Source organism: Saccopteryx bilineata, chromosome 5, assembly GCF_036850765.1.
Source record: "Saccopteryx bilineata isolate mSacBil1 chromosome 5, mSacBil1_pri_phased_curated, whole genome shotgun sequence".
Lineage (NCBI taxonomy): Eukaryota > Metazoa > Chordata > Mammalia > Chiroptera > Emballonuridae > Saccopteryx > Saccopteryx bilineata.
Window position 1 is genome coordinate 101,053,201 of NC_089494.1, and position 20,759 is coordinate 101,073,959.

Genomic DNA, 20,759 nt, shown 5'->3' on the forward strand with positions numbered 1-20,759 from the left:
TTTAGCCTCTACATCATTTATTTCCGCTTTGATCTTTATTATTTCCTTCCTTCTACTACCTCTGGGCTATACTTGTTGTTCTTTTTCTAGTTCTTTTAGATTCAGGGTCAAGTTGTTTATTTGAGCTTTTTCTAGCTTCTTAAGGTATGCCTGTAATGCTATGAAGATCCCTCTCAGTACTGCTTTTGCTGTGTCTCATAAATTTTGAGTTGTTGTATGTTCCTCATTATCATTCATTTCTAGGAATATTTTTATTTCTCCTTCTTTCTCGTTGTTAACCCATTCATTATTTAATAACATGCTATTTAGTTTCCAAGTGTTTGAGTATTTTTCAGTTTTTCTGCTGTGGTTGATTTCTAGTTTCGTGCCATTCTGATCAGAGAAAATGCTTGATATGATTTCCATCTTCTTAAATTTGTTGAGACTGCTTTTGTGCCCTAACATGTGGTCTGTCTTAGAGAATGTACCGTGAGTACTTGAAAAGAATGTATATTTTATTGCTTTAGTGTGAAAGGTTCTAAAGATATCTATTAAATCAAGTTGATCTAGTATGTCCTTTAAGTCTGCTGTTTCTTTGTTAATTTTCTTTCTTGAATATCTATCTAGTGATGTTAGTGGGGTGTTGAAATTTCCTACTATTCTAGTATTGCTGTTGATCTCATCCTTATATCCCTCAAAGTCTACTTTATATATTTAGGTGCTCCTATATTAGGTGCATAGATATTTATAATGGTTATATCTTCCTGTTGGATTGCTTCTTTCATCATTATATAGTGACCTTCTTTATCTCTTACTATAGCCTTTGTTTTAAAGTCATTTTGTCTGATATAAGTATTGCTACCCAGCTTTTTTTTTTCATTTCCATTTGCATGAAATATCTTTTTTCCATCCTTTTACCTTCAGTCTGTGTGCATTTTTTGTTTTGAGGTGTGTCTCTTACAGATAGCATATGTACAGGTCCTGTTTTCTTATTTATGCAGCTACCCTAATGTTTTTTGTTTGGATCATTTAAGGTTACTATTGATATGTAGTTGTTTATTGCCATTTTATTTTTTAAAGCTGTATTCCTCTTTTGCTATATTCTTTTTTCCCTTTGATCTGTTTACAACAGGACATTAACATTTCTTGCAGCATTGATTTGGGTGTAAAAAATTCCTTGAATTTTTTTTTGTCTGGGATGCTTTTTATTTCTCCTTCAGTTTTAAACAATAGCCTTATTGGATAAAGTAATCTTGGTTGTAGGCTCTTGTTCTCATTACTTTGAATATTTCTTGCCATTACCTTCTGGCCTCAAGTGTTTCTGTTGAGAAGTCAGAAGTCATCCTTATGGGGGCTCCATTGTAGGTAATAGCCTTTTTTTCTGTAGATCTTTTAATATTTTCTCTTTCCTCTTAGCTTTGGTATTTTATTTATGATGTGTCTTGGTGTAGATTTCTTTGGGTTTCTCTTTAATGGAATTTTCTGTGCTTCTTGAACTTGTGTGACTTTTTCCTGCATCAATTTAGAGAAGTTTCATCTATGATTTGATTGAACAAAGTCTCTATCCCTTGTTCTTTCTCTTCTTCTTCAGGAATCTCTATGATGCGGATGTTATTTTCATGTTTTCACAGAGGTCTCTGCAGTTTCCTCAGACTTTTTGAGTCTTTCTTTTTTCTGCTCTGCTCTCATGCCTTTGTTATCTTGTCCTCTAACTTACTGATTCAATCTTCAGCTTTATCTATTCTGCTTTTAATTTCTTCCATTGTGGTCTTCACTTTTGATAATGTATTTGTCATTTCTGACTGATTTTTTTTATTATTTCAATGTCCTTTTTTATACTTCTGTCTCTTTTTTTAAAAGTATTTGTTGTGTCTATATATTGTTGTTCTAAGATCTTTGAGCATCCTAACAATCATTATTTTAAACTTTGCATCTGGTAATTTGGTTATATTTGACTCCTTCAAGTCCTTTTCTTGGGATTTCTCATGATTCATTTGGGTTGCATTTCTCTTTCTTCTCATTCTGTCTGTTTATAGAAGTGTGTGGTCATTGGAGTCCAATGGGTATGGACTCTGTGTTTCTTAGGTGTGGTCTGTCTGCAAGCCCACCACTCCCTCTGCCTCTGCCTTGGGTGTTTGGGTATGGGCATTGCCAGTGCCAGCCTACTGCAGCAGTCCCTGTGGTTTCCACCTTTCCTTCACAGGAGGGGCTGTTCATGTGCCCAGTCTACAGCCTCAGCCAGCCTTGGCCTTTGCCCTGCCCCCATGGGTGGGGCTTCATGCCATGTTGGGGACACAAGCCTCTCACTGCAGGCGGGGCTGTGCACCTACACTCAACTGCAGGTCTCCATCTGTTTCCTGTCTTTTGCCCAGTCCCTGAAGGCCAAGCCATGCTCACATGCTGGCTACTTGCTTTGGCTTTGCATATTGGGCAGGGCTGCATGCATACGCTCAGCCATAGGTATCTGCCGTTCATCTTTTGCCTTTTCCTTGTGGGTGGGATTGCAGGCAGGACCACTCTTGCTCATCCAACCCACAGCCGGGTTGGACTGCTTTCGTGCACCCCTTCTGCTCTTGCTGGGTGAGACAGAGCTCATTCCAGGCCTCAGTCAAGGCCTGCTTGGCTTTAGCCCCCACTAACGGGACCACAATTCCATGTCCCACTGCCCTCCACCCTCTGGCAAACCCTCAGCAGTATGGGTGGGGGCTCTTCTGCTCAGACCTCAGCACTCAATACTGTGTTCCTGAAGGCTCCCTCCTTCTAAGCAACTCTGCTCTGAGTGTCACAGGAGATCTTGTTTGACTGATGTCCTGCTTCCTTTTTCTGGTATTTCTGGTTCCAGGGGAAATATTTACTTCAGATTTTGGGAGTAACTCAGCCCACGGGTTAGGGTGTCTGTCCCTCAAAGTGATTCTCCCTGTGCTTCATAGATTACACTTTCTTCCTGCTACTTCAGTCCTTTCATCTCTCCCAGTCTCCCAGAGTCTGAGGTTAGTGGTTGTGAAAGAGGTTTTCTGTGTGGTCCCTTTAAGAAGAATCCTAGGTCTGAGAAATCTCTCTTTTTCTCACAAGCAGTATCATGACTTGTTTCGCAGCTAAAAACTGTCCATGCTCTTCTTCTAGACTCTGGGGCATTAGGCTGTGGATTTGTTCCTGGGGCCCAGGACCCTGCCCTCTCTGCTAAACTCACTTCCCACCAAGTGAGAACCTCCAGGCTGCCATTCACTCCCAGGAGCTGGGCAGCACTCTCCGTGTTTCTGCTTTTCCTACCAGTCTCAGTGTGGCTTCTTCAGTGTTCCTTGGTTAAAGAGTCCTCTTAGTTTAGTCCAAAGTTGGTTTTTCCAAATGATGGTTCTTAAAATTAAGTTGTAATCCACTTTGGTTCTGGGAGGTGGAAGTTGGTACATCTGCTTACTCCATCGCCATCTTGCTGCCCTCCAAATAGACATTTCTATATAGAGGACTTATAGATGATCAGTGGACATATGAAAATATGCTCAATGTCACTAATCATCAGAGAAATACAAATTAAAACCATAATGAAATATTACCTCACACCTGTCAGAATGGCTATCGTTAATAAATCAACAAACAAGTGTTGTCAAGGGAGTAAAGGAAAGGGAATCCTTATGCACTGCTTGTGGAAATACAGATTGATGCATCCACTGTGGAAAGCAGTATGGAGTTATCTCATATAATTAAAAACAAAACTTCTGTTTGACTCTGTAATCCGACTTCTGGGAATATATCCTAAGAATCCCAAAACACTAATTCAAAAGAATATATGCATCCGTATTTCACTGCAGCATTATTTACAGTATCAAAAATCTGGAAACAGCCCAAGTACCCATCAGTAGATGAGTGAATAAAAAAGCTGTGGTACATTACACAGAGGAATATTACATGGCCACAAAAAAGACAGACATTTTACGTTTTGCAACATCATTGATAGATCTGGAGTTTATTATGTTAAATAAAATAAACCAGTCAGAGAAAGGCAAGTACCCTATGATTTCACTCATGTGTGGAATCTAATGAACCTAATGCACTAACAACAAAATAAAGACAGATGTCAGACATAGAGAGAAGGCTGACTGGCAGCTGTCAGGGGTTTGTGGGGGTGGATAAGGGAGGTGAAGAGATAGAAGAAAAAAGGACAAAAGAAAACATGGACATAAAAACAGTGTGATGATTGCTAGGAGAATGGGAGGTGGAGAAGGATATGTGGGGGATAAATGCTGATGGATGGAGATTTGACTTGGGGGAGGGGTGAACACACAGGGCAATGGACAGAGCTGCATGGTGAAGTTGGAAACCTGAAACCTGAATGATTATGTTAGGTGTCTCCCTCATAAATTCAATTAAAAATAATAAAATAAATAAATCTACAAAAGGAATAATTTTAAAAGGTAAATAAATATATAAATAAAATCCATCAATAAAAAAATAAAAATAAATATCCATTATCATTTTCACAGAGAAGTGTACCTACTCCAAATTTCAGAGAAGTAAAATTGAGCACCTGGTAGTGATTGTAAGACAATAGCAGAGCTTAGTATACAGGTTTATATTTGGGCTAGAAAGAGAACTATTAAACTTAACTGGAATCAATTTTCTGTGTCTAAACTTTATGCTTTCCAAAATAATTAGCATCCTCTGTTTACCAAAAGAAGCAAGAATCATAGAACTATTGAGATGTAATACATTTCTGAGGTGACCTATTTAGATTTTTCAAAACTTCATTAAACTTGATTTTAAAAACTAGGTATTTATCAAAAATGATTATACTTTGTGTCCAATGTAATTTCTGATTCTTTGAAAATTAGAAAAAATAAGACTTTTATCTCATTATATTGTATTTTATATCATAACATATACTTGCATTTTAATATAGTTCATGATGCATTTTTTTCTAAATGAACTCAATTGATTGCAAATGCAATCATGTTACACAAGTATAGAAAGCATCTTCAGAAAATAAATAATGAGCCTGACCTGTGGTGGCACAGTGGATAAAGCAGTAGACCTGGAACACTGAGGTTGCAGGTTCAAAACCCAGGCTTTCCTGGTCAAGACACATACAGAATCTATGCTTCCTGCTCCTCTCTCTCTTTCCTCTGTCTAAAATGAATAAATAATATCCCTAAAAATTTTTTTAAATAGAAATATATTTTAAAGAAAATAAATATTGAAAATATTAACTTATAAATATGAAAATTGTATTACATTTGTTTTATTTATCTTAAAAATAAAAAATAAAATAAAATAATACATTTATGCTCCATTTTGCTCACTGATATTTTATCATTTAATTAATGTAAGTCATGCCATTTAAAATACATGATTGACAGAAACATGTATCTAATACTCTACTTCATAATTAATTGCATATTAGATTGTATTAGATTACACTAATTTTTTCCTAATATAGCTACTTTGAAATTTTTTTACTTAAAAAAATTTTAATTAAAAATTTCAAATCTAGGTTGTTTTTCTACTTCTAAGATATAGTATACACTAATATATTGGGTTGCTGACCCAATATTTATTCTGTACTCACTCCTTCTTACCTAATTTAATTCACAGAACCACTCACTTTCACAAAGACAAATGGGTTAGAAGAACCTGATTCCATCCGAGGTATTCTACTCTGTTTAGCAAATTGTAATAATTTTACTCCCACTGCTAGTGATTGATTTAGAAATGATCATGTAACCCAATGTCAGCTAATGAATCATTTGAGCTGATTACTGAAATGCTTCTGGAAAAGTGACACAGGAAGAGATGACTTCTTCCTCTGGGTTTTGGTGAGGCTGGATGAGATATCTGAAGCTGTAACAGCAATCTACACGTGAGTCTTAGGATAAAAGCATAACATGGAGTAGGAAAGAGTCAATGAACCTAAAACCCACATCACATCTGTACTTAAGCTTAAGAGAGTGTAAACTAAGTTTCTTTATTACTTAATCTGATAACTGAAACACCAGTCTTCCTTAAAAACAATCAGACAATGATTGCACAATATTTAATAAAGACACTTATATAAGATTCCATCACTTTCAGAGATTAGAAAACATTTACCTAAAACAAATACTTCTCTTTGCCTTTTGTCCAATCTTGACTAACATTACAGGTCATTACCATTATTTTTGACAAGGTGAAGACTAAAATTCCATTAGAAGTAATGCTGTTTGATTTTTACAATATGTTAATTGGGCAACAAGCAGATAAAACTAAAGCCCCAAGAGGTTACTGCTTTTATTTAAGTGAGACATGAAAAAAAAAATGATACTTGACTTAAATACAAAAAGAAATGTCTAGATCCTTGGTGAGCAAGTACTCTCAGGGAGATTCCTTTTGTACCTTTTAAAGCTTGATATACAGTATATCTTAGGAAACTTGCAGTACTATTAATTTGATATTTTTTTAGAGAGGATACAATCACACTGATGTGTCACCACTAATGTTTTTCACCATTAATCTTATAATCAGCATATTTTTGCCTCCACAGAATGTCCTGATATTAAATGTTGCAATGTGTGTAAAATCAAATAAGGGCCTTTAGTTGTTTTAAACTAAAAATAAAGTAAGATAATGGAAAGGCAAAATTAATAATGGACAGGCTTAGACTCTTTTTAAAATTCTGACTCAAAAGAAATATAACCTCATAGTTTCCATAACTTATTTCTCTGTTGCTCCCTTCTTTTAAATACTGATATCAAAGTTAGTCTCATGTTTACAAATCCCATGAAATAACATACTGGATTATAAAAAGAGAAGAAAATCAATAAAAAGAGGGCAAAACAACAAAAAGAGCCATCAACAGAACATAAATCTTTTGAAGAATTGCTGAAAGATATAACCCATAGAGAAACAAATACTTCAACAGAGCATGACTAAAATACCTAAAAGGATTTATGAAAATAAGAGAGGCTTAGAGACTCCTAATCTTGAAGTATATTAAATGAATATAACAAGAGGAAAGAGTTCTGAGATCTCTGTCATGATGACTAATTTGGGAACTGCGTTTGAAGCAGCTAGGTCAGGTAGCCATGGCCCTTCCTGCATTGCTATGCAGCAGGCAGCAGTAGCCTTTGCCCTTAGTCTGGACTAGTAAGCGTGAGGATGGAAAGGCAAGGGAGTGACTATGGTAACAAGTGGCCAAGGAAAAGATAGTAAGTTCCCCCACACACATTGATAACTGGCAGAGGCACGTGGCTAGGAACAGTACAACTAGGCATACTAGGATCTGGAAATCATAATAGATAGAGACTAATAAATATTCCAAATCTGTCACCTTAAAATAGAAAGATCATGCTCAACAAGCAAAATCTTTATTTCCCAGAGAATAAGAAATACTATGGTGAAATTTCAAATAATTAAATATTAAAAAAAATACCAAAATGTATTCAGATATTAAAGAAAATCAAATTGTTATCAAACATTATCTAGCAACACTGGGTACTGGAATATAATGAAGCAGTATCTTTATAAGGCTAACCAAAAAACAAAAATTCTCAAGTAGCAATCCTATCTGCAGCAAACATATATAAACAAAAAAAAATAAGACCATTTACGAAGATGCAAAGACTACAAATGAAGTAATTGCTTGAGACCATTTGCAAACATATAATTTATGGTTCAAGATTAAAAAGTGTAAAATACAAAACTGGTAGTAAAAAAATTAATCTTCTAATTAATTTATGCTTAAATAATTATTAATAAATGAAGTAAAGAAGTAATGACTAGGAAAAAAGGTATATGTGACCATAATGAGCAGTAAAAGAAATGATATGAAAAGACAAGTAGATATACAAAAAACCTTGTGGCATTTCATGAGTGCTTTCAATTGTCTACATGTGTGGAATTACCGCAAGTGCTCACACATTTTCAAATACAGATAAAAATGTGTGATATCCTAGAAAAATAAAAATCATCAAAACTGCCTAAAGAAAAAAAAAGCAATTATAAATAAAATATAACTAAAGAAATTGGAGCTATGGATATAAATCAATCCTTAAAACAGGATTCAGGTTTAATCAGTTTTATTGGTTACAGCTAACAAAAAGAGATTCTATTAATGGTTATACAGACCAGTTCACAGAATAAGGAGTAAAAAAATAGAAAGCATTAACAGGTAGAAATTTACAAAACACTTGAAGAAGTCAAGTTATGCCTGTTTTTAATCTCAAAGTTAACCAGTAAATAAAAAAAGAAAAGAAAGAAAAAAATAAAATGGTAGTAAAAGAATATAAAACTAATAACAAGAGAAGATGCAAATGGAATAATAAATATACTTGAATACTAAAAATAGAAATTTTAAACAAATGGTAAGAAGATAGATTATAGATTCAAACTCAATATGGGAACAATTACATTACAAAGCAACATTCTGAATATTCTAATTGAAAAACAAAAATATCAACACTGTTAAAATGTGACTACATGCTACTTTGGAAACATACATGTTGACTATATAGGGACACAAAAAGTTGAAAGTTAAAGGATAGAGAAAGATGAATGCAATAACTAACCAAAAAGAGAGCTGTTGACACTGTACCAAACGAGGTAAAGCAGATGCTAAGATCAAAGCATTATTAGAGATAAATAGACAAAGCGATTTATAAGTGAAGGCACTGATTACTTTGAGGACCGGTCACCTCCAAGGAAGGGCACAGAGCAATCTTCTCGCTCTGCTGGAAAGATGCCATTTCTTGGTCAGAGTGGTGATTATGTGAATATGTTCACTTTGGGAGAAACCCTGCAATTGTACATTTAAGTATGTACTTTCCTGTATGTCTCATAGATTTTAAAAGTAGAATGTTACTTTAAAGGAAGATCCTCCTTTTTCTAAATGACCTGAAGACACAAAAAGGGTCTAACAGATAGGCGGACCACTGGGAACCCAGAAACTGGAGAAGTATCATGAGCCTCAGGAGGCTTTAAAAAAAAAAGACTCCTACAGAGAAAAGGAAATACGAGTGTCCAAGGACACACTAACTGGAGTTTATAACTCTAACAAAGCCCAAAGACTTGTGTTTTCTTCCTAATAATCTTTTCTTACTAAGCCCAACTGTCCAAGGGTCAAAAAAGTATGTTAAGAATTGGGAAGACAGAAGGTTAAAAAGGCGATTTTAAAAAATGTTTTTCTTTACTGGTGAATATTTCAAGCTGAGATAAAGTTTTTAAATAAATAGCAAGCATTAATATTAGTATTGTATATTACATAGAATTTCTGAAACTACTGAGATGAGAATGTATTAAAGAAGAAAATGACCAAGAAAATCAATGAAACCTACCCCAAATTTCATCCAGCATAAAAAAATGATTGCAAGGAGGAGTTCTGGAGAGTTGGCAGAAAAATAATAATGTTCCTGTGTTGCATCATTTTTACCAGTTCATTCAATAAACTTTTTATGTTTTAAAAGATGAAGTTGCAAATGAAAAGGTAAGGAAAATATAAACTAATGCATGGACATTATTTTGCACACTTCAGACTGGCACAATTTAAGACTGGTAAAATCCATTTTTCTTAAGGATGAAGAAAAATGAGAACTCTCCCATAGTGTTGATAGGAATGCCAATTGGTGAATTATTTTTGGAATACAATTTGACAATTTTTATACATTATAAATGTAAGCCACTTGACTCCATACTTTCAATACCAAAAACTTGTCTTAAAAACATTCCCTGGCCTGACCAGGCAGTGACACAGTGGATAGAGCATTGAACTGGGATGCGGAAGAACCAGGTTTGAGACCCCGAGATCACCAGCTCATCTGTTTTGAGCAAAGCTCACCAGCTTGGACCCAAGGTCGCTGGTTTGAACAAAGGGTTACTCGGTCTGCTGTAGCCCCACGGTCAAAGCACATATGAGAAAGCAATCAATGAACAACTAAGGTGTCACAACAAAAAACTGATGATTGATGCTTCTCATCTCTCTCTGTCTGTCCCTATCTGTCACTCTCTCTGACTCTCTCTCTGTCTCTGTAAAAAAAAAAAAATTCCCTGGAATCAATCTAAACTTACACCAGTCATTAAATAAATTAGAGTACATGTATTTAGGAAATATTATGGAGCCATTAAACGGAATAAGAAATGCTCAGATAGAGGTGGTGATAGAGATAGAAATAAAGATGGAGAGAAAGATAGGTTTACTGAGATAAGGATTGAAATAGATATACAAAAGCTTACAAAATAAGTTTTGTTAACTTAAAAACAAACTAATAATGCAAGTTTAGAACAATACAAAAATGTATGTGATGGGCAGATAAAATATATTATGCTCACTTTGTTAAAGATGGCGCTGCCCACATGGAAACCCATCGCCCAGGTGATATTAATGTGAGTTGGGGGCGGACTGTGGACAGGCAGGATTCTTGTAGCTTGGGGCTTGGTTTTAGGATTAAAACTTTCCCACCCTTTTTGGTGTGGGGTGGTACAATCCCATCATGCCTCATATAAGTGACTTTGTATTAGAGACTTCCCTATTTTGTATATTGGATTAAAGATTTTGATTTCTGCACTATAAAGTGAGGCAGACCAGTAGCTTGCTCTCTCTCGGTTCCTGAGATTAGCATTAGAGCAGAGAACAGGTTGGAGAGCAGAGTAAGGTCACGTGGAGGAGAGGAGAGGCAGCCAAGATGGCGGAGTGTTGAAAGAGAAGCCAGTTTGCTCAGAGTTTGTGCAGAGAGAAGGAGATGGAGAACAGAGGTGAATAAGGCTGGTGAGCTAGAAACCTTTGATTCTAGGAAACTTGGTCAGTAGCTTTGTGAGCACTGAATGAGTGGGTTTTGACTTGCCTGCTGGGTGCAAGCTAGGATGAAAGCTAATGGCCCACCAGTTCTTGGCTCCATTGTTTCATTACTGTGTGTCTGAATCCAGTGCGAACCTGCATGGGCCAGGCAGCTGTGATGGTGGCCATGGCTACTGGCTTTACAGTATGCACCATGAAAACTACTCTAAAAGGGTTTTTAAAACATGGTAGCTGGTCTATAAAGAATTGTTGGATGAATAATATTGTTATAAAGTACCACACCCCAGATTCTGAAAGGCACTATACCTCATTTCATCGAGTTCACATAGAGACACCCAGTCCAGAAGAATTTTGAATAGTTTTATTAGAGGAGGAGATTTATTAATATGCCAGCCACATATGGCTGACAGGGGGCATCTGCAAGCCCAAATCGTGCAGGGCCAAAAATAGTTCAGGGGCTGCTTATATACCCTTGATCACACACGGGCAGGGGAGAGCATTATATTATGGTATGAGCAGGCAACATTTGTAGGGGATACACAGAAACATTAAAACTCTTATGGTAACACAATCAAAGATGTTTACAAATCTTTCAGTGTTCATCTTCCCTCACTAACCTAGAGGTACTTTACTCTCAAGATTCCAGGAAGGGGGAGGAACTACAGTCAGTGCAAGGTGGTATGTAAATTCTGTCTCCTATTGAAAGAGAAGAAGTTTCTAGGTTAACCTTTATTTTAGATTTAAAACTGAATGACCCATTGTTCTTACAAGTCAGAAACTTCTACATTCTTCTCCCTCCCTAAAGGAGGGATGGAGGGTACAGGAAAGCCTGATAGGAAAGCCTGACCTTTCCTACCAGAATATCAATATCAGTTTTCAGCTTTTGGTACCTTACAACAATATGGCCTATTTATGTAACAAAAATGGAGAAAAAACAGAAGGTATTTAAATATTTCACTTTACACAGTTCTACAGTGTGTTATGTTTTTAAATAAAAAGTTAAATCATGTATTCAAAATAAAAAAAATACATTTCTCAAATTAAAAGTGTGTGCTTCATGTATACTACTTCTGAGATTCTCTAGCTTACTGACCTTGGGAAAATCTACTAACCCACTAATTTTCTAACATCTCTGGCTATCTGTAAAACTAAGATAATAAAATACAACCAGTGGAAAGTTGTGAGAATAAACAATAGGTAGGTAACATTTAGCCAAAGGCCTGATGCATTGTACATAGCCATTAAATGTTAATGGGTGCTATTTATTATTCTCCTCACCTCCAGTGTAACCTCAGTTTTATGCTGACCTTCTTTAAATCTAAGTTTCTCAAAAGTAGAACTCCACCGAGGATTGACATGACCAACTATGCCATCACTTTAAAATACCTTCCTATTTTTAAGAACTATTTATTACAAGCCTACTTTACAGAGCCAAAACAAAATACAAAAAGATTTAGATTCTTACTGCTGACCTTAAGCCATACAACAAAATATATTACAGGGAGATCAAAGCTTAATTGTACATATTTTAATGATAAAAATAGATAAAAGATAGGTAACATTAATTAATATAAACTCTCAGTGTAAATATTTTTTAAAGTTAACTACAGATTAATAACAAGATAAATAGATTTCACTATAGAAAAATTAAATAAAACTGTTCATATTAATGCCATAAACAAAATTTAAAGCAAACACCAGGCATAAAATTTTTTTAACAAAGATGACAAATACAATGCACTATTTTTTTAAAATACAGTAAATTCCCTAGTTACAAACATCTGACTTATGTAAAACTCATACTCACAAATGGAGCACCATAAGGGCTATTTGGTAATCAACTGCAGTAGGACATCAGGGAAAATGATATCATAGAGTTACTTGACTCTCATGGCAAAGAACTAACAGATGAAGACCTTATGGAACTAGAGGAGCAGATGATTGGAAAGAAAGTAGGGATCTAGAAACTCTAGAACTGAAAAAGTTTTCTACAAAAGTGTTAGCTGATGCTTTTCATCTCACTGAATCAAAAATGGCAAAATTAGAGGACAAGATCCGGAAACAGAGAGGTTCACCAAAATTTACATACAGTTACGAAGGGCCTGGGATGCTATAGGACCATTTATGATGAGAAAATGAAAAGCTCAGTACAAACCTCCTGGATGCCTACTTCAAGACCCTGACTCCAGCAGCAGAATCAGCCCCTGACTCCCTAACACCAGTCCCATCCTCTCCAACAAGCCTATTATTATCTTTTGCAGCATCCAAGATTGTTTAATGTTGTATTTGAAAATGCTTAAGTATTTATATGTATAGAAAGTTTAAATTAATACTGTGTTAAGATAAACATCTGTCTCAGTTGCATTTAATATGTAAATGTACCTGTTCCAACTTACTACATGCAAATTCAAGTTAAGAACAAAGTTACAGACTCCATCTTGTTCATAACCCAACACTGCCTATAGTCTTGCATATCTATATAAAATACAAAAATCACTTTAAAGTTATTTGGACAAAACACAATATAGTTTACTCTCCCCACTCAATTCCAGTGTTATACTTAATTTAAAAAAAAATTCATTTCCCAAAGAAATTAGCCAATATTTTAAAAGGAAAATAATATGCCATCATAAATTCTGGGTATTTTGTTACAATCCTTCAGATAAAAAATTGGCAATGTGTGTCAAAATTATTACAAACAGCTATAATTATGACTGTATAATTTCACCTTTAGAAATTTACTCTAAAGAAATCATCATGAGGTCATCAAAAGATACACACACACACACACACACACACACACACAAAATCTTATGAGGTGCTATCTCTAGTAGTAAAAACAAGAGATATTTTCAACCAGTACTAAAGTGATAAATAATAATAAAAAGCCATTATTAAAGATGTGGCAAATAGGACATAACATTAAGAAAATAAGAAGCTTGCAATAGTGAGTGCATAGTATAACTCAAATACCTATTACAAATGCAGATATTTATTATATATGTGTCAACATATTTATCACTGATTTAGGACTAAGACTGATTAATTCATAATGGAAGGCTATATCCCACAGTAAGAAAGTATAAATTTTAGAGAGAGATTTATGGACCTTGTATCCCAGTTCTTTTCTTTGAGGAAGTTATTTAATACTTTTAAATATTAGTTTTAGCATTTTTTAACTTAAAAATAAATAGATATATTATTTGTAGTTTTTTTAAAGCATTTGTGAATTAAAATATGTTTTTAAAAATCTAGTCTAATTCCTGGCACATGGAAGAATTTAAATAAATATTGACTCATTCTTTATTAATTTTTATATTTTCCACATTTCCTACAAGTGAGTTTGTAATTATTTTAAAATTAGAAATATTTTTGAATGCTGATTATCCTATTTCTATCTGCCTCTTATTGTGCCTAACTAAAATAAAACTTCTATACCTTGACTTCAGTAGTGTTCGTTAACAGTCCAATAAGGGGGGAAAAATCACAGAATCCAATTTATGTTGCTTGTATGTTGACTAACCTATTAGCTCTCTGGAAATACATAATTTAAAAGACTGCTTATAAGTTTCTGCCCCACAAACCTAGAAGAAAGAACACAATTATTCTATTTACCTCCCAAAACATAGTATAGAGCCAGCACCCAGGTATTCATAAATATCTATGAAATTAAATGGGTCTGCAGATATGATATGCTAGGAATGTAGAGTGAATAATGGGAAATATTTCAAGGGCAAGGGTTCTTTCTGGTGTGCTATATGTTAAACCAAGCAGGAAGCCACTTAGTTAACATTATCAGTCACGATACCGCCTGACCAGGTGGTGGCACAATGGATAGAGTGTTGGATTGGGATGCAGAGGACCAGGTTTGAAACCCTGACATCGCCAGCTGGAGCATGGACTCATCTGGTTTGAATAAGGCTCACAAGCTTGAGCCCAAAATCACTACCTTGAGCAAGGGGTCACTTGGCCCTTCAGTCAAGATACATATGAGAAAGCAATCAATGAACAAATAAGGTGCTGCAATGAGTAATTGATGATTCTCATCTCTCTCACTTCCTGCCTGTCTGTCCCTATCTGTCCCTCTCTGTCTCTGTCACACACACACAAAAAGGATATAATTAAGAGCCAGAAACCACACAGTAATTTAATTAAAAAATTAACTATAAATATAGTAACTTATAAGGCAAGTAACACAATTTTTCAAGAAATAAAACAAGACTAAAAAATATAGAAATAGCGTGTATAAGGAAAACATCTAAGACAGGGGCACACACACTCACCTAAACACCATTAGGATTTAATACACAGAAGTTGCCACATTCTCAGAACTTGAAATGCCAGGGTATCAAAGGAATGATAGGGGAAGTGCTTGCTAAAGGGCACTGATGGTCACCATGCTCAGCAGAACCCATGTTAGAAACCACTTGCACTACAGAAGGCTGATGCTGTTGAATCCACCCACAGTTCAAGAACCTGGGATAGAAAACCAGTGCGCCCTGCAGGAGCCTGCACGAGAAGCCCATCGGAACCTCTTCCTGCCCCAGCGTCCCTCCAATGGCCTCTACTGACCTGCCTTCTCATGGTAGCTGCAAAAAAAAAAAAGTTTTACAGGGCCCCATCTTCATTATAACAGAGTAAGTAATGAAGGTGAATTGGGAACCGACAAACAATATATTGGTAACTGACTCAGTTCACAATTTGGCTTCTCAGCTTCTGTATTCTCCTATTTGTATTCTTTTACCATAACAAAACAACTCTATATTCTTACCTAACAAGATATTCTTTTTACAAGTAAGCAAGTTCTCACTTTCTCTTCAAAATGAGGAAAAACACCATCTCACAGGTCATTATATCAATTACTGGAAGAGTATATCAAATAATCCTCAAGGTCAATCATAGTTTCAGGAAATATTCTCTTACCTAATAACTAAATTTTAAAGTTAATTTCCAATAACTTCTATAAAAAGCAAAAATAAGGAGGAAGTAAGAGAAGAAAAAACTGTTAGTATATACCAATAAACATACATAGAACAAGCAAAAATATCTATATAAGACTACTACCTGCCTCATCTCTGTAACTGATCACAGGGATATAATTGATACATATTGCTTCAGTCTCTCACAATTTCATGTTTACCTTGCCGTCAACCAGAATCTCCAATGGTCAGGGCTCTTCACATGGTGGGATAAGGCAAAACTCCTTTCTTGAAAGGTCTGAGTTTTCAATCATACAGCCTTTATTACTAACTTTTGGTTTTTTTCTTTATTTCTTTTCATTGTTTTGTTGTTTTTTTGTTTTGTTTTTTGTTTTTTTGTGTGGTTTTTTTAATTAATTTTAATGGAATGACATTGATAAATCAGGGTACATATGTTCAGAGAAAACAACTCTACATTATTTTGACATTTGATTATGCTGCATTCTCATCACCCAAAGTCCAATTGTCTTCCGTCACCTTCTAACTGGGTTTCTTTGAGCCCCTCCCCTCCCCCAACCCACTCCCTCTCCCCCCCCCATAACCCCCACACTCTTGTCCATGTCTCTGAGTCTCATTTTTATATCCCACCTCTGTATGGAATCATACAGTTCTTAGTTTTTTCTGATTTACTTATGTTTTGCTCAGTATAATGTTATCAAGGTCCATCCATGTTGTAAATGATCTGATGTCATCATTTCTTATGGCTGAGTAGTATTCCATAGTATATATGTACCAAAGCTCTTTAATCCACTCATACACTGACAGACATTTGGGCTGTTTCCAGATCTTCGCTATTGTGAACAATGATGTCATAAACATAGGGGTGCATTTCTGTTTTTCAAACAGTGCTATGATGTTCTTGGGATATATTCCTAAAAGTGGTATAGCTGGATCAAAAGGCAGTTTGATTTTTAATTTCTTGAGGAATCTCCATACTGTTTTCCACAGTGGCTGCACCAGTCTGCATTCCCACCAGCAGTGCAGGAGGGTTCCCTTTTCTTCACATCCGTGACAGCACTTATTCTGTGTTGTTTTGTTGATGAGCGCCATTCTGACTGGTATGAGGCGATATCTCATTTTGGTTTTAATTTGCATTTCTATAATGATTAGTGATGTTGAGCATTTTTTATATGCCTATTGGCCATCTGTATGTCCTCTTTGGAGAACTGTTTATTCATTTCTTTCACCCATTTTTTGATTGGATTGTTTGTCTTTCTGGTACTGAGTTTTACAAGTTCTTTATAAATTTTGGTTACTAACCCCTTATCAGACGTACTGTCAAATATATTCTCCCATTGTGTAGTTTGTCTTTTTATTCTGTTCTTATTGTCTTTAGCTGTGCAGAAGTTTTTTCGTTTGATATAGTCCCATTTGTTTATCCTGTTTTTAATTTCACTTGCCCATGGAGATAAATCAGCAAATATATTGCTGTGAGAGATGTTGGAGAGCTTACTGCCTATGTTTTCTTCTAAGATACTAATGGTTTCACGGCTTCCATTTAAGTCTTTTATCCATTTTGAGTAAATTTTTGTGAATGGTTTAAGTTGGTGGTCTAGTTTCATTTTTTTTGCAGGTAGCTGTCCAATTTTCCAAACACCATTTATTAAATAGGCTGTCTATACTCTATTGTATGCTCTTACCTCCTTTGTCAAATATCAGTTGTCCATAGAGCTGTGGGTTTATTTCTGGGTTCTCTATTCTGTCCCATCGATCTATATGCCTGTTCTTACACCAGTACCAGGCTGTTTTGAGTACAACGGCCTTGTAGTATAACTTGATATCCAGAAGTGTGATACCTCCCACTTTATTCTTCCTTTTCAAGATTGCTGAGGCTATTAGTGTTCTCTTTTGGTTCCATATAAAGATTTCGAATATGTGTTCTATATCTTTGAAGTAAGTAATTGGTATTTTAATCGGTATTGCACTGAATTGATAAATTGCTTTGGGTAATATACACATTTTAATGATGTTTATTCTTCCTAACAATGAGCACGGTATATGCTTTCACTTGTTTGTATGTTCCCTGATTTCTTTTATTATTGTTTTATAATTTTCCTAGTACCAGTCTTTTTGTTTTATGGGATTTTTTTTTTTGTATTTTTCTTAAATTGGAAAGGGGGAGGCAGTCAGACAGACTCCCGCATGTGCCTGACCAGGATGCACCTGGTATGTCCATCAGGGGGCAATGCTCTACCCATCTGGGGCATCGCTCTGCTGCAACCAGAGCCATTCTAGCACCTGAGGCAGAGGCCATAGAGCCATCCTCAGCACTCGGGCCAACTTTGCTCCAATAGAGCCTTGGCTGTGGGAGGGGAAGAGAGAGAGAGAGGGGAAAGAAAGGGGGAGGGGTGGAGAAGCAGATGGGCATGTCTCCTGTGTGCACGGGCTGGGAATTGGACCTGGGAATCCCGCACACCAGGACAATGCTCTACCACTGAGCCAACCAGCCAGGGCCCAAGTACAAGTCTTTCATCTCCCTGGTTAAATTTATTCCTAGGTACTTTATTTTTTTGGATGCAATGGTAAAGGGGATTGCTTCCTTAATTTCTCTTTTTGACAGTTCATTGTTAGTGTATAAAAATGCCTCTAATTTCTGAGTATTCATTTTATATCCTGCCACCTTGCAGAATTCATTTATCAGGTTTAGTAGTTTTTTGACTGAGACTTTAGGGTTTTCTATATACAATATCATGTCATCTGCAAATAATGATAGTTTTACCTCTTCTTTTCTAATTTGGATGCCTTTTATTTCTTTTTCTTTTCTGATTGCTGTGGCTAGGACTTCCAGAACTATGTTGAATAAGAGTGGTGAAAGGGGGCACCCTGCATTGTTCCTGACCTTAAGGGGATTATTTTTAATTTTTGCCCATTGAGTATGATGTTGGCTGTGGGTTTGTCATAGATGGCATTTATCATGTGGAGGTTTGTTCCCAGTATTCCCACTTTGCTGAGAGTTGATCATGAATGGGTGCTGGACTTTATCAAATGATTTTTCTGCATCTATTGATATTATCATGTGGTTTTTCTCCTTCCTTTGTTTATGTGATGAATAACATTGATTGATTTGCGAATATTGTACCAGCCTTGCCTCCCAAGAATAAATCCCACTTGATCATAGTATATGATTTTTTATATATATATTGCTGGATCTGGTTTGCTAATATTTTGTTGAGGATTTTAGCATCTAAATACATCAGGGATATTGGCCTATACCTTTTTTTTGTGTGTTGTCTTTGCCTGGTTTTGTAATCAGAATTATACTTGCCTCATAAAAGGAGCTTGGGAGTCTTCCTTCCTCTTGAATTTTTTGAAATAGCTTGAGAAGGAGATGAGTTGGTTCTTCTTTGAATATTTGGTACAATTTACTTGTGAAGCCATCAGGCCCAGAACTTTTTTTGGGGGGGGAGTTTTTTGATAATTGTTTCAATCTCATTTGTTGTAATTGGTCCGTTTAGGTTTTCTGATTCTTCCATATTAATTTTTGAAAGATTATATATTTCAAGGAATTTGTCCATTTCATCTAGGTTGTCTAGTCTTTTGGCATACAGTTCTTCATAGTATTTTATAACAATATTTTGTATTTCTGTTGTGTCAGTTGTTATTTCTCCACTCTCATTTCTAATTTTATTTATTTGAGTCCTCTCTTTATCTTGGTGAGTCTGGTTAAAGGTTCATCAATCTTGTTTACCTTTTCAAAGAACTAGCTCCTGGTTTCATTGATCCTCTGTATTGTTTCTTTAGCCTCTATGTCATTTATTTCTGCTCTGATCTTTATTATTTCCTTCCTTCTACTAGCTCTGGGATTTTCTTGCTGTTCTTCTTCTAGTTCTTTTATGTGGAGGGTCAAGTTGTTTATTTGAGCTTTTCCTAGCTTCTGGAGGTATTCCAGTAATGCTATGAAATTCCCTCTCAGGACTGCTTTTGCTGTGTCCCATAAATTTTGAGTTGATGTATACTCATTATTGTTCATTTCTAGGAATTTTCTTATTTCTTCTTTGATCTCATTGTCAACCCATTCATTATTTAATAATGTGCTATTTAGTTTCCAAGTGTTTGAGTATTTTTCAGTTTTTCTGCTGTGGTTGATTTCTAGTTTCATGTCATTGTGATCAGAGAAAGTACTCGATAGGATTTCAATCTTCTTATATTTGTTGAGGCTGCTTTTGTGCCCTAACATGTGGTCTAACATAGAGAATGTACCATGAGCACTTGAAAAGAATGTATATTCTGCTGCTTTAGGGTGAAAGGTTCTGAAGATATCTATTAAATTGAGTTGATCTAGTGTATCCTTTAAGTCTGCTGTTTCTTTGTTAATTTTCTTTCTTGAGGATCTAACTAGTGATGTTAGTGGGGTATTGAAATCCCCTATTATAGTATTGCTGTTGATCTCACCCTTTAAATCCACCAAAGTCTGCTTTATATATTTAGGTGCTCCTATATTAGGTGCGTAGATATTTATAACGGTTATATCTTCCTGTTGGATTGCTCCCTTTATCATTATGTAGTGACCTTCTTTATCTCTTACTATAGTCTTTGTTTTAAAATCCATTTTGTCTGATATAAGTATTGCTATCCCAGCTTTTTTTTTTTTATTTCCATTTGCGTGAAATATTTTTTCCATCCTTTTATCTTCAGTCTATGTGCATCTTTTGTTTTAAGGTGTGTCTCTTGTAGAGAGCATATGTATGGGTCCTGTTTTCTTATCCATGCAGCTACCCTGTCTTTTGATCAGATCATTTAATGCATTTACCTTTAAGTTTATTATTGGTATGTAATTGTTTATTGCCATTTTATTCTTTAAAATTGTATTCCTCTTTTGCTATATTCTTTTTCTCCTTTGATCTGTTTACAACAGGCCCCTTACCATTTCTTGTAGCCTTGGTTTGGTTGTAGTAAATTCCTTGAGTTTTTTGGGGAGGGAAGCTTTTTATTTCTTCTTCAATTTTAAACGATAGCCTTGCTGGATAAAGTAATCTTGGTTGTAGGTTCTTGTTTTGCATTACTTTGAATATTTCTTGCCATTCTCTTCTGGCCTCAAGTGTTTC